We start from the raw sequence: 22,379 nt of genomic DNA on the forward strand, positions 1-22,379 counted from the left end.
TTTTATTTTTTGAGACAAAGTCTCAGCTTACTGCAACATCCGCCTCCTGGGTTCAAGGGATTCTCCCATCTCAGCCTCTCGAGTAGCTGGGACTAGAGTTGCACGCCACCACACCTGGCTCATTTTTTGTATTTTTAGTAGAGACAGGGTTTCACCATGTTGGCTAGCCTGGTCTTGAGCTCCTGACCTCAAGTGATCTGCCCACCTTGACCTCCCAAAGTGCTGGGATTACAGTGTGAGTCACTGCGTCTGGCCATACATTTTTTTTTTTTTTTTTTTGAGACAGAGTCTCGCTCTGTCACCCAGGCTGGAGTGCAGTGGCGTGATCTCAGCTCACTGCAACCTCCACCTCCTGGGTTCAAGCAATTCTCCTGCCTCAGCCTCCCACGTAGCTGGGACTACAGGCATGTACCACCAAGCCCGGCTAATTTTTTGTATTATTTTATTAGTAGACACGGGGTTTCACCATTTTAGCCAGGATGGTCTCGATCTCCTGACTTTGTGATCTGCCCGCCTTGGCCTCCCAAAGTGCAGGGATTATAGGTGTGAGCCACTGTGCCCGGCCATACTATTTTTTTTAAATCATTTTGAACGTGGCATATGTAGATCCCATCTTTCAGTTACACAATTGACACCCGGGAAGAAGAGTGATTATATGAACCAACAGATGTCACCCTCAAAGACCAGCTAACTGATGCATGAAGCTCAAAACCTGTCTCTTGAGCACCCCTGTTTGCAGGGGATTATGTCAAATGTTGTAGCATTCTAAGGTTCATAACGCAAGATTTCTGCCTCGACCCTTGGCCTGGCTTCGGCTGCCATCTATTTTGAATATGAAAATTGCCTCATTGTCCCAGCACCCTCACTCACACCTGTGATTCCAGCACTTTGGGAGGCTGAGGCAGGAGGATCACTTGAGGCCAGGAGTTCAAGACCAGCCTGCGCAACACAGCCAGAACCTGTCTCTACAAAATATATAAAAATTAGCAGAGTGTGGTGGTACATGCCTGTGGTCCTCGCTACTCAACAGTCTGAAGCTGCAGTGTCATATAATTGTACCACTATACTCCAGTCTGGGTCACAGAGCCAGACCCTGTCTCAAAAAAAAAAAGAAAAGAAAAGAAAAGAAAACTGCCTCATTGTAGTAAAACATTAGGTGCATTTCAAATACAATACTAAAGAAAAAGTTTTTCCCATATATACACACATACATATATATACACACATACATACATATACACATACATATATATACACACATACATATGTATACACGTACATATACACACACACACACACACACTACCACGTACCCATGAAAATTAAAACATAAAGGGCAGTGGCGGCAGAGGTGGAGGAGGGAGGCCGGGACAAGATGCCAGTGCAGCCCCCAGCGGCAGCCTCCCAGCGGCACCGACAAGAAGTCAAGCGGCAAGGAGTGGCAGAATGCTGGGGACAAGGACAAAGAACAGGAGCTGTGTGAGGAGGATAAACAGCTTTGAGATGAACTGGGGACAAGGACAAAGAACAGGAGCTGTGTGAGAAGGATAAACAGCTTTGAGATGAACTGGAGATGCTCGTGGAACGACTAGGGGAGAAGGACACATCCCTATATCGACCAGTGCTGGAGGAATTGCGAACGCAGATTTGTTCTTCTACACCTTCTATGACTTCAGTGCCCAAGCCTCTCAACTTCTGCATCCACACTACGGCAAACTGAAGGAAATCTTTGAGAACATGGCCACTGGGGAGAATAAGCATTTTGCTGCTGCTATCATCTCTGTTTTGGCCATGGCCGTGAGTGGGGAGCGGGAGTGCCTCAAGTATCAGCCAGTAGGCTCCCAGAAGGAATTGGCATCATGGGGTCATGAGTATGTCAGGCATCTGGCAGGAGAAGTGGCTAAGGAGTGGCAGGAGCTGGATGATGCAGAGAAGGTCCAGCAGGAGCCACTGCTCACTCTGGTGAAGGAAATCATCCCCTACAACAGGCCCACAATGCAGAGCATGAGGCCTGCAACCTGCTTATGAAAATTGAGCAGGTAGACATGCTGGAGAAGGACATCAGTGAGAACGCATACACAAAGGTCTGCCTTTATCTCACCAGTTGTGTGAATTACGTGCCTGAGTCTGAGAACTCAGCCCTACTGCGTTGTGCCCTGGGTGTGTTCTGAAAGTTTAGCTGCTTCCCTGAAGTCCTGAGATTGGCCTTGATGTTCAATGACATGGAGATGGTAGAAGACATCTTCACATCCTGCAAGGATGTGGTAGTACGGAACAGATGGCATTCATGCTAGGCCGGCATGGGGTGTCCCTGGAGCTGAGGGAAGATGGCGAGGAGTATGAGCACCTGGCAGAGATCATGTCCAGTGTACCGCTCAACAGCAACTTCTTGGCCTTAGCTCAGGAGCCGGACATCATGGAGCCCAAGGTGCCTGATGACATCTGCAAAACCCACCTAGAGAACAACAGGTTTGGGGGTAGTGGCTCTCAGATGGACTCTGCCCGCATGAACCTGGCCTCCTGTTTTGTGAATGGCTTTGTGAATGCAGCTTTTGGTCAAGACAAGCTGCTAACAGATGATGGCAACAAATGGCTTTACAAGAACAAGGACCACGGAATGTTGAGTGTAGCTGCGTGTCTGGGGATGATTCTGCTGTGGGATGTGGATAGTGGCTTCACCCAGACTGACAGGTACCTGTACTCCTGTGAGGACTACATTAAGTCAGGAGCTCTTCTTGCCTGTGGCACAGTGAACTCTGGGGTCCGGAATGAGTGTGGCCCTGCTCTGGGACTGCTCTCAGACTCTGTTCTCCACAAAGCAACACCATGAGACTTAGTTCCATCTTCGGTCTAGGCTTGGCCTATGCTGGCTCAAATCGTGAAGATGTCCTAACACTGCTGCTGCCTGTGATGGGAGATTCAAAGTCCAGCATGGAGGTGGCAGGTGTGACAGCTCTAGTCTCTGGAAAGATGGCAGAGGGGTCCTGCAATGGAGTGTAACTTCCACTATCCTTCAGACCATCATGGAGAAGTCAGAGGCTGAGCTCAAGGACACTTACACTCGTTGGCTTCCTCTTGGACTGGGTCTCAATCACCTGGGGAGGGGAGAGGCCATCGAGGCAATCCTGGCTGCACTGGAGGTCGCGTCAGAGCCATTCCACAGTTTTGCCAACACACTGGCGGATGTGTGTGCATATGCAGGCTCTGGGAATGCACTGAAGGTGCAGCAGCTGCTCCACATTTGTAGTGAACATGTTGACTCCAAAAATGAGGAGGAAGACAAAGACAAGAAGATAAAGAAGGACAAGGACAAAAAGGAAACTCCTGCTTTCTTTCTGGGAAAGAGACATGGGAGCACATCAGGGAGTGGCTGTTCTGGGGACTGCCCTTATTGCTATGGGGGAGATTGGTGCAGAGATGGCACTACGAACCTCCGGCCACTTGCTGAGATATGGGGAACCTACACTCCGGAGAGATGTACCTTTAGCGCTGGCCCTCATCTCTGTTTCAAATCCACGACTCAACATTCTGGATACCCTAAGCAAATTCTCTCATGATGCTGATCCAGAAATTTCCTATAACTCCATTTTTGCCATGGGCATGGTGGGCAGTGGTACCAACAATGCCCGTCTGGTTGTAATGTTACACCAGTTAGCTCAATATCATGCCAAGGACCCCAACCACCTCTTCATGATGTGCTTGGCACAAGGCCTGACACATTTAGGGAAGGGTACACTTACCCTCTGCCCCTACCACAGTGACCAGCAGCTTATGAGTCCAGTGGCCGTGGCTGGGCTGTTCACCGTGCTTGTCTCTTTCCTGGATGTTTGAAACATTATTCTGGGCAAATCACACTATGTGTTGTATGGGCTGGTGGCTGCCATGCAGCCCCGAATGCTGGTTACGTTTGATGAGGACCTGTGGCCGTTGCCAGTGTCTATCTGTGTGGAGCAGGCAGTGGATGTGGTGGGCCAGGCTGGCAAGCCTAAGACCATGACAGGGATCCAGACACATACAACCTCAGTGTTGTTGGCCCACGGGGAACGGGCAGAATTGGCCACTGAGGAATTTCTTCCTGTTACCCCTGTTCTGGAAGGTTTTGTTATCCTTCGGAAGAACCCCAATTATGATCTTTAAGTGACCACCAGGGGCTCTGAACTGCAGCTGATGTATCAGTGGGCCATGCATCCTGCTGCCCAGGGTGGACACGGCTACAGACTTCTGGGAGAATTGTTGCCTCCTGCTCTTTTGCTACTGAGTGAGATAAGGTTGTTCAATAAAGACCTTTATCCCCCTCACCAAAAAAAAAATAAAAATAAATAAATAAGAAAAAGTTTTCTCCACTTGTCCCATGACCCTGGGACCATGGCTCAGAAGTCCTCTTGTCCATCCATCTTCAGTAAATATAATCAAAATACAATTAATATTTACCAAAACATGAGGTAACTTTCAGATTCAAAATAGCTCAGTTTGTTATAGTCTTTAATCTCAGCTATATTTTGGCTTTGCACTAGCAGCTTTGTTTTTTTCAAAGATACCCTCTTTTCATGCTCCTGCCTGGGTCAGTAGGAGCCTCAGTACAGCCTACCTAGGACCATGAGCAGCTCAATATCAGAAAACAGTGATGACAATGAAGCCACCGTACTCCTACCTACAGGCTTAAACACAGGCCTCTTGCAACTTCAAAGCTACAGGGAGACTCTGATATATTTCTTATCTGCACCCAAAGCACATTCCATCAGTCTGTGAACTGTCCTCATCTCATGTAGCTACTTCCAAGTGAATCAGTGTTGCCAAGTTTTTCAACACACAGCATCATGGGAACTAAGTCTAAATTGCCTTAGAAATTGTGGCTTTGGGCCGGGCGCGGTGGCTCAAGCCTGTAATCCCAGCACTTTGGGAGGCCGAGACGGGCAGATCACGAGGTCAGGAGATCGAGACCATCCTGGCCAACACGGTGAAACCCCATCTCTACTAAAAAATACAAAAAACTAGCCGGGCAAGGTGGCGGGCGCCTGTAGTCCCAGCTACTCGGGAGGCTGAGAATGGCGTGAACCCAGGAGGCGGAGCTTGCAGTGAGCTGAGATCCGGCCACTGCACTCCAGCCTGGGCGACAGAGTGAGACTCCATCTCAAAAAAAAAAAAAAAAAAGAAATTGTGGCTTAGAGCATCTGGTTCCCCCAGGCCAAATGTCCCAACTCAACCACCCAACTTCTGAGGACTTTCCTCAGAAGCCCCATGTGAACCCTGCCCAACGTGCCACATAGACACATTCTCTCCTGTCCTAAGAGGAGACAGTGAAATCCAGTCTCAGCAACTATCCTGTCCCCTTCATTTCACTGCACAAAATGCAAACATAGGAGACACTTAAAACTCTTCTTTTCAAAGTTGTCATTTCACCATGGTATTTAAAGTACATGGCTGGGCATTGTGGCTCACGCGTGCAATCCCAGCACTTCGGGAGGCCACGGCAGGTGGATTATCTGAGGTCAGGAGTTCAAGACCATCCTGGCCAATATGGTGAAACCTCGTCTCTACTAAAAATACAAAAAAAGTAGCTGTGTGTGGTGGCGGGCACCTGTAATCCCAGCTACTCAGGAGGCTGAGGTAAGAGAATCACTGGAACCCTGGGGTGGAGTTTGCAGGGGGAGGAGTTTGCAGCGAGCCGAGATCGTGCCTTTGCACTCCAGCCTGGATGACAGAGTGAGACTCCATCTCAAAAATAAATAAACAAACAAACAAATAAATAAAATACCGTCGTGTTATTTTTCACGCAGATTTCTCACGCAGATAACTCATGCTAAGTTCCACTGTTGTCTTAGGCTGTCTTCCATCTTTGAATCCCCTAGTATTTTCTTAAAAGTATCCCTTTGAATGCCTAGTATTTTCTTAAAAGTAAAATCTAAAAATGTCCAGGATTCTTCATAACACATAACACCTTCATAACACATTGACCTGACCCAGAAGTGAGGTAATTCGTTTATTAAAGAAATACTTGTTACCCAGCTACTTTAACGAATGCACAGGGCCATTAGCTACCAATAATATGAGGAAAGTTAGACTCTGTTTTAAATGAAAAACAATTTCCTTTTCTAATAGAAGGCAGTGTGGCGTGGGTAAAAAGCAAATTGCCCTGAACAGCAGGAGACTAAGATCCTGGCTCTGTCAAATCTATTTTGGACAGAAAAGTCACTTCACCTTTTGAGCTCCAATGTCCTCACTTGCCAATTTAAGAGAACTGGGCTATATTAAATACTTGCTAAGGTCTTCTTCAGTTTTGATATTTTTATTATTCCCTCATAAAACAGCAAATTAGTCAAATGTGTACACTGTGCAGACACATGGCTTGAAATAATTAAAACAGGAAAAGTCTTCCCATACCCTGGGATAGGCTATGCTTGATAGTGGGAATCAGGAAATGCCATACATCGAAAACTTCTGCTCAATGGAAGAGACTCCCCCCGCATCCACAGCATTTAACCTGGACATCAGCTGTTCTACATATAAAATCCTGTAAATATCATGAATTTAAAATACAAAGCACAGAAAGAGAAGTCACTCCGAGGAAAACAGCAGGCCCCAGCAGTCATTTTACACACTATATACCCAAAGGAGAAAACAGCTTTGTGTTTCAACCTGCATGGATCTGTGTTGTGGCAAGTTAGGGTCAGAGATAGCCAGAAATGCAAAAAAGCAGTCGAAGGTTTTGTGCTGATAATGGAACTTCAAAGCAAGGAAGAAAATGAACATAATTTTCTTGTGCTTCAGTGCATTCTGCAAAAGGAAAATAAAAACTATCTCACCAGGCTTGTAATGAAGATTAATACAGTTAATAATTGTAAAGTGCTTAAAACAGAGCCTGGTACATAGAAAGCTTAATGTGTTTTTAAATACTGAAAACAGTTTTGTTTTGTTTTTTTAAGCACCAATACAAAAAAACTGACAATGACCTGAAAACTGGTTACATACTGGAATGGGAACCACGACTAGCAAATCATTCACATCTAGAGGAAGAAAGAGAGTGAGAGTACGCCAATGCAAGCACTCACCTTCACACAATCTTAGCCAGCAGACCACTCTCCAGGCCACACCCTCCAGCAGTTTACCAACTAAAACCGAGTTATCTACCCAAGAATACCTGTAGGCATCCTATCTGAACCCCCTTCGCCTGCAGACCTTGAGAATCTTGGCTGCCCTCACTTCTGCCATTCACCCCCTCTGGTCTTCTGACTTTGTAGCCTACTCTTTAAACCACCGCTTTAGGCTGGTATCTTCAATTCCCACCCTCACTAACCTTCCGATGCATCTACCTGGGCAAAAAGCCCAAGTGAGGGGGCACAGAAGCTCTTGAGCTAATCATACATGTGGACTGACTTCACCTCCCATCTTCCCACCACACCCTACACCCCTGTCTCCAAACCTCAACCTGCTGAAATGTGGGCAGTGCTCTCAGCGCTCCAAATTCCTCTCTACAAGGGTATTATCAATAGCTTTCAGTCTTAATCTTGATCTCTTGGCAACACTGAATATCACTTAACACTCCTTTTTCCTTTTTAAAAAAAATATTTTTTTTTCTCTTTATCATTCTCCTCGTATCTTTTTTCCCCCTAATTGGGTAAGTATTTATCTATATGTCAGTCTCTTCTTGCTTCCCACTCTACAGGCACTTTCCAGAGCATAACGGCTTCAAGTATCATCTACACACTGAAGATTTATCAATCTCTTTCCTCCTAGGCTCTCTCTCCTGACCTCAGATACAAATAACTAATTGCCTTTTTGTATATATTTAAAGAGATGCCCTCAAATTCAGTAGGATTTTAATTGAATGAATCATCCCCGCAACCTGCTCCTCATTGTGAATTTTACACGCAGAGCGAATTGCATCACCCTGTACCCTAGTGCTCAGACCAGAAACCTGGACATCCTCCTTGTCTCTGCCCACTCCCTTACCTTTATACGAGCAACCAAATCCCCAAGGCTTCTCACGTCTACCCTCTGAGGCAGTGCTTCTTAAAGTGTGGTCCCCGGACCAGACCGGCATCATGGGCAACACCTGGGAAGTTGTTAGAACTGCAACCGGCATCATGGGCAACACCTGGGAAGTTGTTAGAAATGCAAATGCTCTGATCCTAACTCAGACCAGCTGAGTCAGAAACTCGGGGGTGGGGCCAGCAATTTGTGTTTTAACAAGCCCGTCGGGGGATTCTGACTCTTAGAGTTTGAGATTAGTAGAAGTAACAATATTAATCCAAGCATAATTAGAATCTGCCTTTTTTTAATCCCAAATTTCTTTCCCAAATATAAATGAGATTATTTTATTAATTAACTATTATGGTATTATGAAAAGAAAATTAAGATGTATGATTTGTTAAAGGAAAAGCTCTGATTCTTGCACTAGTGCAACTCCCTGGATACTTGGAAGTCTTTTAAAAGGGGGAAAAAATTGTCCATATGTGATTTTTTGTTTGTTTGTTTGTTTTGAGACAGAGTCTCACTCTCTTGCCCAGGCTGAAGTGCAGTGACACAATCTTGGCTCACTGCAACCGCCAGCTCCCGGGTTCAAGCAATTCTCTTGCCTCAGCCTCCCAAGTAGCTGGGACTACAGGCATGCGTCACCATGCCTGACTAATTTTTGTTTTTTTTTTTTTTTTTTTAGTAGAGATGGGTGTTTCACCAATTGGGCCAGGCTGGTCTTAAACTGCTGACCTCAAGTGATCTGCCTGCCTCGGCCTCCCAAAGTGCTAGGATTACAGCCACGAGCCACCGTGCTCCACCCACATGTAATACTTTTTAAAAATAAAAGGACTTTCTACTACCTAACTCCTTCATAGCTTCTTGAAGGCATTCTGTCTCTCCTGGATTGCTGCAACGGTTTCCTGAGTCTTCCAGCATCCTAACCACAAACACAGCACACCTCTCAGTGCACAATCCTCTAACACCCAGAATGCTCTCTCTAAAACATGCAACTGACCACATTATACTCCTACACCTAACGCCCTCCAGCGGCTCTCCGAGACAGGGTTCACTTCTTAAATGCTTCTTCCAGAAGTCTTCACAAATGCCTCTGGGTCCCAGGCAGCATTTCTCTTTTCTTTTTTTTCTTTCGGGTTTTTTTTTTTTTTGAGATGGAGTCTTGCTCTGTCACCAGGCTGGAGTGCAGTGGTACAATCTCAGCTCACTGCAACCTCTTCCTCCCGGATTCAAGCAATTCTCCTGCCTCAGCGCACACAACTGCACCCAGCTAATTTTTGTATTTTTAGTACAGACAAGGTTTCACCATGTTGGCCAGGCTGGTCTCAAACTCCTGACCTCAAGCGATCCACCCCTTGGCCTCCCAAAGTGTTGGGATTACAGGTGTGAGCTACCACCCCTGGCCACAGCACCCTTTGTTAAGACGTCTCTTCTGTCCCTCCTCCTCTACACTCGGCCTCCAGGTTCTGGGCATACTTGACCACTCAAAACCTCAAAACTCCTCTATCACCCTTTATCAACTACTGTACCACTCGCTGTGTCTGTTCACCCAGTAGCCCCTTTCCACAGTCAGCTACACAAGAACAAGAAAAGGCTCTATATTTTTCATAGAAAAATTCCATAAATATTGTGTGACTGGCTGGTGACCACACATGGTTAGAGACAGAAAGAAAAGCTCACAGAATAAATTCACTATCTGTATATTACATGAGTATACAGCAGGGGCTAGCCAACCTCAGTCTGCCAGCCAAACGTGGCCAGCTGCTCCATTTTGTAATACAAAGTTGTATTAGGAAACACAGCCTTGCTTATTCATGGCATATCGTCCATGGCTGCTTTTACACCACAACACTGCAGTTGAGTAGTTGTGACAGGTACTGTAAAATATTTACTAAAGCCTAAAATATTTTCTATCTGGCCCTTTACAGAAAAATTTGCCAACCCCGATCTAGACAGTAAACGTAATAAACAGGAGAATAAATCTTCTTTCAGATTTCCAAAGTCCAGTACAAATTGAGAGGATCTAAAAAAAAAGAACAAAACACAAAACAAAACAAAAAAAAAACTCTTTAAGCTCCTGAATTAAGTGACGTTTTCTCAGTATAGGATCCCTTCACTTTGCCATAGAGTCCCATCTATTTTTTTTTTTTTTTTTTTTTGGGGGGGGGTCTCCTTTTTTCCCCGGGGTACTGCAGTGTCCGCCTCTTGGGTTCAAGCGATTCTCCTACCTCAGCCTCCCTAGTAGCTAGGATTAGAGGCGCCCATACCATGCCCAGCTAATGTTTGTATTTTTAGTAGAGACGGGGTTTCACCATGTTGGTCAGGCTGGTCTCAAACTCCTGACCTCGTGCTCCACCTGCCTCGGCCTCCCAAAGTGCTGGGATTACAGGCGTGAGCCACCGCACGGGGCCGGATTCCCAATTTTATACTCCTTCTGGCTCTTGAGAAAAGGAAAAGGAGGTCAGAAGAAATACAAGTCACATCAATAGAACTAATTAATATTCAGTGCATCTACAGGAGAAGGACAAGAAAAGAAAATCATGACAGAAAAGTTGAGCTGAGTCACCCTTTTTAATAAAAGTCCATCATACAAATTCAAAATGAATTCTGAGTCACCCAACACTGTTTGCCAAACTGGTGATTAAAAACAAAAGTACCAGTTGTGAAAGTCAAAATGGATATCTAAAACAGCATAATCCTCTTAAAGGAGGAAAAACCAATCATGAAGAAAGTATGTCATTGTCTTAAAAAGCGTGATTGCCATGAATGTGTTTTTTAAAAATCTATTCTTCTAAGTTTCAACTACCTTTACTGTTGGGAGGCATGCTAAAATCCAGGAAACTACTGACTGGCAGCATTTCCTCTGAGCTCAGAAAACTTCATGGTGAGGAGAATAACAATAATTATCATTACTACTTTTGCAACAATGTGCTTGAATTGAGCATTACAGGGGAAAAACATCACCCGTTTTGCCCTCTGAAATAAGATACATAAATGGCAACACATATTAGCAATTTATTAAATTATGTATTGGATCAGAAAAATAAAATAATCTCAAAATAGGCTTAAACATAATAATCTCCAACCACACCTAAAAATACACATGCTTAAACGCATATGTATAAAAACTTGGATACTGATTACTACTGGATCCAGTCATACACACATTCACTGAGTAGTAACTGGGGACAAAATACCACAAATCGATTTAAAAAAAAAAAAAGAAAAGAAACATGGCCAGGCACAGTGGCTCACGCCTGTAAACTAAGCACTTTGGGAGGCCAGGGTGGGCAGATCACCTGAGGTCAGGAGTTCAAGGCCCTCTGGCCAACATGGTAAAACCCCGTCTCTACCAAAAATACAAAAATTAGCTGTGCATGGTGGCATGCACCTGTAGTCCCAGCTACTCGGAAGGCTGAGGCACGAGAATTGCTTGAACCCAGGAGGCGGAGGCTGCAGTGAGCCGAGATCGCGCCACTGCACTCCAACTGGGTGACAGGGTGAGACTCCATCTCAAAAAAAAAAAAGAAGAAGAAAAGAAAAGAAGCATGACAAAGTTCTTTCTAAAATGATAGAGTCCAGATAATTAACAATTTTTAAAATATATGTTAAAAGCCTTCTACTTCACACTGAACTATCTGACTACAAACACAGGGGACATAATTTGAGGGGACATAACTTGACCCACTATACAATCAATACTGTGGTAAGGAAAAGTTACCCATCCAAGGCAATTTTTTTTCAAACCATGTAACAAGTGCACAGCCTGCAAAGAAATAAATCAAGTAGGAACTTCTTGATACATATCCACTTACTATATTCTTTATGAAATAAATCAACTTTGTAACTAAAAAGTAATATTGGATTGGAAAATCTCCCTCAGAGAAAACTTAGTAAGCAGATTTCTTCCTGTTTATATGTATTGACTGGTCCCATCAATGATTTTATCCCACAAGAAATTATCCAATCAAGAAAATAAAACGAACTCTTTGAAAGAGAAGAGCAATGTTGTGTAGCAAAACAATCTCCAGCCCTCTCTGGTTCCTCCCTGTCTTAGGAATTCTAGATGAAATGGAGGTCCCTATTCTTTGGTGAGGTGCTAGGGAAAGCAAAATGCTTCGGTCTTTCATGCCACATTGTCTGTCAAGTATGCCAGACACTTGCACACATACACACAGAGAGCTAAATAAGTACATCATATGTCAATATTCAAGTGTAATACTTCTACAGACTGACCTAGGGAAAGCACGGAGTCACTACGGAATGGTCATGAACTTAACACCAAGTGGGCACGACAGATTTCCCTTCACAATTTGCAGTTACCTCCCCATAGCTTTCCCTACTCTTTCCATTTCCCTTTCACTCATCCAGAAAGATATGGGGGCATGAGGGTTGGTGAAGGAATGTGGTAATTATAGCAGTAAAATTAAGTAAAATGAATTGAGAAAGGAGGATGGCAATAAGCCCAGAAGCAGAGATCCAATACAGAGTCAACTCCCAGACTAATTCCAGAACAGACCCATGTCCCATCCCTTCTCCCATCTTCTCCCTCTCCAAGTGTTTTCTTTTCTCTCTCCCTTTTTTTGTTATTGTTACTGTTTTTTGTTTCTTGGTGACACAGGGTCTCACTCTATTGCCCAGGTTTAAGTGCAGTGGTGCAATCACAGTTCATTGAAGCCTCAACCTCCCAGGCTCAAGTGATCCTCCCACCTCAGCCTCTCCGACAGCTGGGACTACACGTGTGCACCACCACACCTGGCTAATTTTTTAAATTTTTTGTAAAAACAGAGTCTCTCTATGTGGCCCAGGCTGGTCTCATACTCCTGTGCTCAAGCGATCCTCCTGCCTCAGCCTCCCAAAATGCTGGGATTACAGGTGTGAGTCACCGCACCCAGCCCAAGTGTTTTCAAGATTATCAAATATAGGCAACCTTTGATCATTCAAGACAATTCAATGAATAGATTCTCCAGTTCCTCCTCACTGCAGTCATCATAGCTTTCCTACAGCTCTCTTCTTTACAAAATCAAGGCATATTTATTAAACAGTTATGCCTGATTCTGCAACAAGAACTTGAAGGGCAATAATATTAAATACCAATCACTAATAATTACCTAGCATTTGTGATGTGCTAGACATTGTGCTAAATGCCTTATAAATTAATCTCATTTAATCTTCAAAACAACTCCAGGGATGATTAGACATGAAAAATATTAATGTGACCTTGGGTAAATGTTCTCACCTCTTAAGTAGGTGGAGGACATGGGATAAGAATCGAGTCTAGGACTAGAGTCCGCTCCTAACTACTCTGGGGAGATCTGTCAGGTAAACACAAGGACACAGCATTATATTGTTCAAGGAAACTTCACACAATATTTAATTCGCATTCAGGCATTACAGGGTAAATAGCCAATTATAATATGTGTAACATATCCTTTGAGAGAGAAAATGCAGACTGAGATGGCTAAAGAAGATGTCTGGGAGGGAATGGCATCTAACTCTGAATAGCATCCTATGAGAAAGAGTGGAGCCTAACTGGGAAGTAACAGTGAAGAGCAGAAGTAGTGGTGTCCACAGAGCCCCAGAAGTGAGAGAAAACATGGACAATTAGGAAAATCAACAACACTTCAGCCTGACGAAAGAGTCTGGAAAGGAAAGTGGGTCAGGAGCGGTAGAAGTGGGAAAGTTTTGAAAGGCAGAAGGAAGACCATGGAGATCCAAAGAAGCTGGAGTTTATTCTGACAGAGAAACAATTAAAATGACAAGGCCAGGTGTGGTGTCTCACTTTGGGAGGCCAAGGCAGTAGGCTCGCTTGAGCCCAGGAGATCAAGACCAGCCTTGGCCACATAAGGACACCCCATCTCTCTAAAAAAAAAATTAAAAATAAAAAACTAGCTGGTCATGATGGCATGTGCCTGTAATCCCAGCTATTTGGGAGGCTGAGGTGGGAGGAACGCTTGAGCCCAGGAGGTTAAGGCAGGCAGTGAGCTGTGATCACATAACTGCACTCCAGCCTGTCTCAAAAAATAAAGTAAAACAACATGATCAGACATATATCACTAGATTTCTCAACCCTGGCACTACTGACATTTTGCACTGGGTAATTCTTTGTTGGGGGAAAGAGGGAGATGTCTTGTGCATTTGGAATGCTTGGCAGTGCCCCAGTCTCTACCTGCTAGAAGCCAGTTGCACCCCTCTCCCCACTGTGACAACCCCAAATGTCTTTGGACGTTGTCAAATGTCCTCTGTAGGGCAACATAACCCTGGATTGAGAACCACTAGACAAGACTGAGGAGACTGGACTGGAAACCAGTAACAGGCAAACCCAAGAAGCTAATGAAAAGGCCAATGTGATCATCGAAGCCAAGTGATGACGGAACCTGAAAGGTGATTTTCCCAATCCTCCCTCACACCGTGACCTTCTAATCCAGCCCTCCAAAATCATCTGGAGAGTATTCCACGTCCATCCTGAGCATAACCCGCTCCACTTCGGAAGCCCATATCATCTCATCTACCCCTCTTCATCACAGACCCTGACAAACCTCCTTGGGATAGGCTTCACATGTCAAGTACTTTACCACATGGTCCTCTCTCTGCTTCTCAAGGCTGACTCTTCCTGTAATCCCGTCACTTTGGGAGGCCAAGCGGATTAGCAATATCAGTTCCCTTGCCCTTAAGGAATAGCCGCCGTAAAGTCCCAAATAATCACAAATTCTAGATGTCAAAAGAGAATGATTATTCTCTCTGAAACCTGTTTCCTCTTTAGTATTCTAATTCTTTAGTAGAGTACCCAGAAATGTGAACCAGAAACTCAAATAAATCATCTACTCCACTGCCTCACATCCAATCAAATGGCAAGTCCTGTCAATTCTAAATCCTAAAGATTCCCTATATCTGACTCTTTCCAACCCCACAGCCTCTGTTTCATTCTATGGGACATTAAGTCCCAAACAACACCCTGAGCTTCTCAATTCTAATCACAACGGGCCTACCTCTCCACCATGGACTGGTCTTTGGAATGTGTAGACCACCTCCACCTCTTAAGTCTTAAACACCAATATCCTTCCCTCTGGCCACAACCACCAACGAATTCATTCTCTCTATATTCTCACTACATCTAATTATTCTCCACTGTCCTTAAGAACTTTAATCTTTTGATTGGTCAACATTCTCTTAATTTATGAGATTTATTTGCTCATGATTTCACCATATAACCTATGGTCTATGCCAACATTATCAGTTCCCTTGCCCTTAAGGAATAGCCGCCGTAAAGTCCCAAATAATCACAAATTCTAGATGTCAAAAGAGAATGATTGTTCTCTCTGAAACCTGTTTCCTCTTTAGTATTCTAACTCTTTAGTAGAGTACCCCAGAAATGTGAACCAGAAACTCAAAGAAATCATCTACTCCACTGCCTCACATCCAATCAAATGGCAAGTCCTGTCAATTCTAAATCCTAAAGATTCCCTATATCTGACTCTTTCCAACCCCACAGCCTCTGTTTCAGTTTAGACACTCTTCTGATCACCCAGATGCTAATTTTAGTTTTCTTCAATCCATTCTCCATCCTGCCACCAGAGTGATATTTTATAAATGCCAATCTGTTTATGGCTTAACTACTCAAAATTATTCAAAAGCACACCCAGGTTGTCTTTGTTTACATTCCTGGTCTCCTTTCTATTCATCATTCTCCCAATTTATACTCCAGAAATACTTAGGAACTGTGCTCACATGCACCCCCATGCCTTTCTAAGTACTGCCCAGTATACAGACTCTTTTTTTTTTTTTTTTTTTGAGACAGAGTCTCGCTCTGTTGCCCAGGCTGGAGTGCAGTGGTGCGATCTTGGCTCACTGCAACCTCCGCCTCCTGGGTTCAAGCGATTCTCCTGCCTCAGCCTCCTGAGCTGGGATTACAGGCATGTGCCAAGACACCCAGCTAATTTTGTATGTTTAGAAGAGGCAGGGTTTCACCATGTTGGTCAGACTGATCTCAAACTCCTGACCTCAGGTGATCCACCCGCCTCAGCCTCCCAAAGTTCTGGGAATACAGGCATGTGAGCCACCATGCCCGACCTACAGACTTCTTTCATGGCTGCTCCCTGCAGCTAACTCCTACTCATTCCTCAAGTCTTGCCCCAGCTATTATCTCCTGAGTTACCAAGGAGACCCAGTTACAAACCTTCCCCTTTGGTCCCTGTACTATAAATATCTCCACCTAGAGCCTAAACACGATTATGACCTGTGGTGAGAGCCAAAGGGTGTTGAACACTTACTATGTGCCTGTAGTGTGCAAAATGCTTTATTCGTATTTATACGTTCCTCTCGCTCAGCAACTACTATATTTATTCCTCATTTTACCCAAGAAGAAGCAAACTTTAAGAAATCCAGGCATTTACCTAAGTTTGCACCATAGCTGAGAAATCCCAGACACTTTGACTATGGAGCCCACTTCATCCACTAAGCTCCAATAATTCATTTCCATGTGTTTATTTATTTAAAGTGGACCGTAAGCCAGTTCAGGATAGAAGCTTTCTTTTCATCTTTGTGTTCCCAGTAACAGGGCAGGGGGTTGGGTGGTAGGTGTCGGAAGGGAAAGGGGGAGCTGAGAAAAAAAAGTGGAAATCATGATTAAATATGAAGAACCCAATCTAAATTAGAAGACAAAGAATTTAAGAATTCCATGAAATGGCAAGAATGAACTGAAAAATAAAAAATACTGAGAATACAGGGGGGAAAGTTATGTTTCTTCACCCAAAAAAGAAAATAAGAGGCAGTCAAAAACTTCATCGTGCTGGATGGGAGTTCCCTGTGTAAGAAAAGGATAAACCAAATGTAAACTAAACTAAATATGGGATACTTTTGAGCAAGTGATTGTTTACTCAAAACATAGACCAGCCAGGTGCGGTGGCTCATGCCTGTACTCCCAGCATTTTGGAAGGCTGAGCCAGGTGGATCTCTTGGGGTCACCAGTAAGAGACCAGCCTGGCCAACATGGTGAAACCCTGTTTCTACTAAAAATACAAAAAATTAGCCGGGCATGGTAGTATCCGCCTGTAATCCCAGCTACTCAGTAGGGTGAGGAAGGAGAATTGCTTGAACCCAGGAGGCGAAGGTTTCAGGGAGCCAAGAGGGCACTATTGCACTGTAGCCTGGGTGAGTGAGTGAGACTCTGTCTCAAAAATAAATAAACAAACAAACAAACACACACAAAAATCTCTTGAACTTAACCCAGGGAAATCCTTGTTCAAATGGCCTGGGGGTTGTGATATTGGAATACTGAAAAGGAAATAAAATCAGAATATGCTATCTGCCTCTGCAGTGCAACAGTTACACAGCATCCACATGTGTTCCAACTTATAGATAAACTATTAACCTTAAAAGTACACCCTAAACATAAAAGTGTATCTGGTAGAAGCTGGGAGGTAGACAGGGCTCAGACTAAATGAAGGCGAAAGTGGAGACACGAATAGTGTGACTATTACATGGTGGGTGGGGTGGCAAGAGATACGATCTGAATTTGATGAAACAATGGCAAAAATCATAAGCATATTATTTAAAATTCAAAGAAGTGTTATGAAAGAGAAACTCGAAATAGCAATATTAATTATATCAGAAGGAAGAGGGAGAGACAAGGAGCTACATTCTCACAGGTGACTGCCAGAAGGCAAGAGCAGTGTCAATAACGGTGGCTAGGGCATGTTGTCTCACACCTATAATCCCAGCACTTTGGGAGGCTAAGGTGGGTGGATCACTTGAGGTCAGGAGTTCAAGACCAGCTTGGGCAATGTGGCCAAACCCGATCCCTACTAAAAATACAAAAATTAGCTGGCCATGGTGCTTTGTGCCTGTAGTCCCAGCCACTCAGGAGACTGAGATAGGAGAATCACATGAACCTGGGAGGCAGAGGTTGCAGCGAGCCGAGATTATGCCCCTGTACTCCAGCCTGGGTGACAGAGACTCCATCTCAAAAACAAAACAAAAAAAGGCATCAGCAGGCATTAACATACAGCAAGTCCACACAGCATCAGCAGGCATTAACATACAGCAAGTCCACACAGCATCAGCAGGCATTAACATACAGCAAGTCCACACAGCTTATGTAAATTTCGGTAAACAAAATAATCAGATAAAAGAACTGTTAAAGTTGGTCTGAAAAAATTATCATTTTAATACCACCTTTAAAATACAAACAACTTTGAGAGTTGATACGGTACACAATGTTTCAAAAATAAATATAGAGCAAAAAATAGATATGTGTGTATATATTTTCTTAGAGCTGAAAGACGTGGCAAGGCTTTTGTTGCTTCTCAGGAAAAGATCTGTGTGGGCTTGGCTAAATAGCATCAAAATGTTTTTCCTGCTCTGGAAAAAAAAAAAAAATGAATTCAAGGCCAGGCTAGGTGGCTCACACCTATAATCTCTGCACTTTGGAAGGCCAAGGCAGGTGGATCACCTGAGGTCAGGAGTTCAAGACCAGCCTGGCCAACATGGTGAAACCCCATCTCTACTAAAAATACAAAAATTAGCTGGGTGTGGTGGCACATGCCTATAATCCCAGCTACTCAGGAGGCTGAAGTAGGAGAATCCCTTAAACCCAAGAGGCGGAGGTTGCAGTAAGCCAAGATCGTGCCACTGTACTCCAGCCTGGGCAGCAGGGTGAGACCCTGTCTCAAGAAAGAAAAAAATAATAATGATTTCAAATGCAAATAATAATTTGTTTGTCCACTTAAGTCTTCTTTTTATCTATGGTGACAATGAGTAGAACGTATTTCATTAGTTTTCTAGGACTGGCTGCTGTTGGTTTTGATTAATTACTTCATCTTTCAACGGGTTCAAAAATCTTATTTCTTGGGTTTCTTTGTAACCCGAATTTTTATGTCTTCCTTGTCTTTAATTTTAGCTTCGCTCACACATTCATCCAAACCGATGTCCATTTACATACATATCAAAGAGCTCTTGCCCATCTGGTGAGCATGGGATCACCACATGTTTGGCAAAATCAGCAGATCTGCCAAACCCAAACAAGTCCAGCAACCAAAACATGCATCCAAAAATATCCTGCTAGGCAGACGTTTAAACATAAGCTCATGAAGAATTAAGTAGATTTAGAACCACCTACACCTGCAAAAATGCTTGGGTCAAGTAAACTTGCTTAACTCTTGGTGATGTAAGTGGATCATATAATATCTGCCACAGTTAGGATTAAAGAAATCCTAGAAGAGCTTGTTAATGAATAATCAACAATTATGTAAGATAAGTGTGGTTGGCTGGAAAACATGCATATGACCCAGAAAAAGGGACGTCATTTTGAAAAAGGTATGAGAGAGATGACTAAAATAGGTTCCGCATAAACAAAGAAGCCTAGCCTCAGACCACTGAAATATACCATCATCTATAAGTCAACAATACAATCTGCCAAGTAGCAAGCATTAGTATTATCCCTGTTTTCTCTTGCTAGCAGTTCTATCCTTACGTCCTCCTCCCAAACTGGAGCTGTCTTCTCTACCTCATGAATGGCATAACCATCCACCCAGCTACTTCAAACCAAGAAGTCATCCTTGATTTCCTTGTGTTCTCTTGCTGCCATGTCTACCCCACCAAAAGTTCCATCAGCCATACCTCCAGAATCCACACCAACCTACTAACTGGTCTTCATCTCCCCTGTCACCATCCTGCCCCAAGCTACTGCCACCGTCTAGAACTAAACTACTGCGATATCCCACCTGCCTTCCTGCTTCTACTTCTGCACCTGCCTACACTCAAACATTCAAAGAGCAGGCTGGGGGCCGGGCATGGTGGCTCACGCCTATAATCCTAGCACTTTGGGAGGCCAAGGCAGGAGGACTGCTTGACCCCAGGAGTTCAAGACCAACTTGGGACAACACAGTGAGACCCTGTCTATAACAACAACTTAAAAAATTAGCTGGGCACAGTGGCTCATGCCTGTAGTCCCAGCTACTCGGAAGGGTGAGGTGGAAGGATCGCTTGAGCCCAGGAGGTCAAGACTGCAGTGAGCTGTGATTGCACTACTGCTCTCCAACCTGGGCAACAGAGTGAGACCCTGTCTCAAAAACAACCACCACCACAACAAACAAACCAAGACCAGCCCAGGTGATCCACAAAAGAATATTATAAGACAAATATGTTCTTCCCCTGCATAAAGCCTCCCAAAAGCTCCCATTAAAAAAAAAAAAAAAAAAAAAAAAAAAGCCAGGTGTGGTGGCTCAGGCCTATAATTCTAGCACTTTGGGAGGCCAAGGTGGCAGATCACTTGAGGTCAAGGAGTTCAAAACCAGCCTGGCCAACATGGTGAAACCCTGTCTCTACTAAAAATACTAAAATTAGCCAGAAATTGCTTGAACCCAGGAGGCAGAGGATACGGTGAGCCAAGATCATGCCTCTGATCTTGCATGGGTAATACAGCAAGACTGTCTCAAAAAAAAAAAGCCATATTCCTTCCATGGCTTTCCAGACCCTACCTATGCTATGGCCTGAGCCCTTGCTGTCCTCATCTCTTGAATCTCCAGCTTCCTCTGAGTCATGCTTGTGCTCCTCCAGTGCCCTTTGGACTTGTCCTGGGAGCTGCCTGGAATGGCCTTCCCACAGACCTCATCTCACAGGGCTCCCCTCTGCGCTCATCCCATGCCACTCACTCCATCCTGTTAGTCCTGTTTTCCTTCATATCACTTATTAGAATCTGAGAGCAATTCATTAGCCTATGCATTTTTACAAAATCTGTCTCTCTCCCTTTTGAATAGGACACACATTGCAACAGAACACATTCTCCCGCTCACTAACACATCCCCAGACACTAAAACACTACCTGCCTTCTAGAATGAATATATTTGGTAAAAATCTGTGAATGAATTAACAGGATCACTCAAAGCCATCTTTGTCTTTTAAAGTTCTTGACATCTTAGTCATGTTAAAAGGTAAGACAAAATGTGCAATTGTTTTTCATACTTTCTACAGCACTCGATAAAGCAAAATGTTAGGCCCTAAAACAGTATAAAATAACATAAAACAAAATCAGAAGGGTTGAGTCAAGTAGGCTAATACATAAACTACATCAGTGAAGAGCCTCAAACTGAAGATCTTTATTGCTGTAATTGCATAGGTAAGTGCAGAGAGGAGAAGGGAGAGGAGCGGGAGGTGGGAGAGAGGATCCCATTAGGGAAGGGAACAAAGTGGGCAGGTGGGGAGGTAGGAAGGGTGCCAGTTATGACCTTATTCGCACAGCATGTTCTGTCTCGAAGGGCAACTGATCTCAAGAGGATTGTTAGTTAGAAATGTTCCCAACAGCTATTTTCTGGAAATCAGCAGAGAGACTAATTATCGGAAATTTCTCTCCCCATAGATAAGCACATTTTTCCCCATCCCTCATTGACACCCCAGTCCTCAGAACCCCCTGTATCATTATATCGTCACCCTCTCCGGGTTTTCAAGAAACTCCTTGACTACGCATCCAATAAACGCATAGTTCTGTTGCTGAGCTGCTATTTAAGTATAGGGCATAACATTTCATACAAGAGCATCCTCAGTCTTTTTCTTTGTTTTGTGTTCATTTTGAAGGGGGAGTAGAGAGGCCCTACAGAGCCAGTGAATAAAGGAAGACAAAATGCAATCCCATCAAGTTGAAGGAAAGAAATGCCCGATTCTGAGGAAAGCCTTCACACGACATTAAGGCATTGTATTCCTTTGTTGTTTGTTTTTCACACTCGATGCCACACCCAGCCGCCCTCCAAAATAAGATGACGGGGAAGAGTTACTAGTCTCTAACACAAGGATGGAGTGAGGTGAGTATAAGAAACAACCAGGTTAGTCGATTAAAAAAAAGAGAGAGAGAGAGAGAGAAAGAAACAGGATTACCCTTTCTTTTCTGTTTATTCAATTCTACATTTATTGACTGGCAAGACTGTTCACTTCTGGGCTTTAAGGGAGGAAAATGTCGTTAACTTGGGAACAGTTTGAATCAAAAAGCAAGTGCTAGACACGGCCAGTGTTTGCCTTTGCCTGCACTATACTAATTATAGTTCCAACTTGCCAAATCAATATATCTTCTAGAACTGAGTTCCATAACATTTAACACACCATCATTCTAGCATTCTGCCTCTACAATAACACAGACCTCTCAAAGAAGAGAAGGGAGGAAAACATTTAAATTACACAATTTTCCCATAAGAGAAAAGATCTACCTAGTAGTGATTAGCCGCAATGTCATTTTAAAAAATTGCAGCAGGAAAAATGTAAACAAATCTCAGGAAGGAAACTTCCCACGTCACACACAGCACAACATGGGGAATTTTCTTTCAAATGGGAAGCATCAAGAATCAAGAAGACCTCTGAATATTTTGTGTGATTTATTTCCCTAATACTAAAGGAAGATTGAGGAAGACTGCAGGCTGTAATGG

General features: G+C 43.8%; 1 protein-coding gene and 1 pseudogene across 1 annotated transcript in view; one reads left to right on the forward strand and one right to left on the reverse strand.

Annotated features, from left to right (window-relative positions):
- The window catches only part of FMN2 (formin 2), a 411,725-nt gene that overhangs the window by 354,685 nt on the left and 34,661 nt on the right, over positions 1-22,379 (reverse strand).
- On the forward strand, positions 1,559-4,137 carry LOC108534411 (26S proteasome non-ATPase regulatory subunit 2 pseudogene; annotated as a pseudogene).

Source organism: Rhinopithecus bieti, unplaced genomic scaffold (genome assembly GCF_001698545.2).
Source record: "Rhinopithecus bieti isolate Rb0 unplaced genomic scaffold, ASM169854v2 scaffold_11565, whole genome shotgun sequence".
Taxonomy (NCBI): Eukaryota; Metazoa; Chordata; class Mammalia; order Primates; family Cercopithecidae; genus Rhinopithecus; species Rhinopithecus bieti.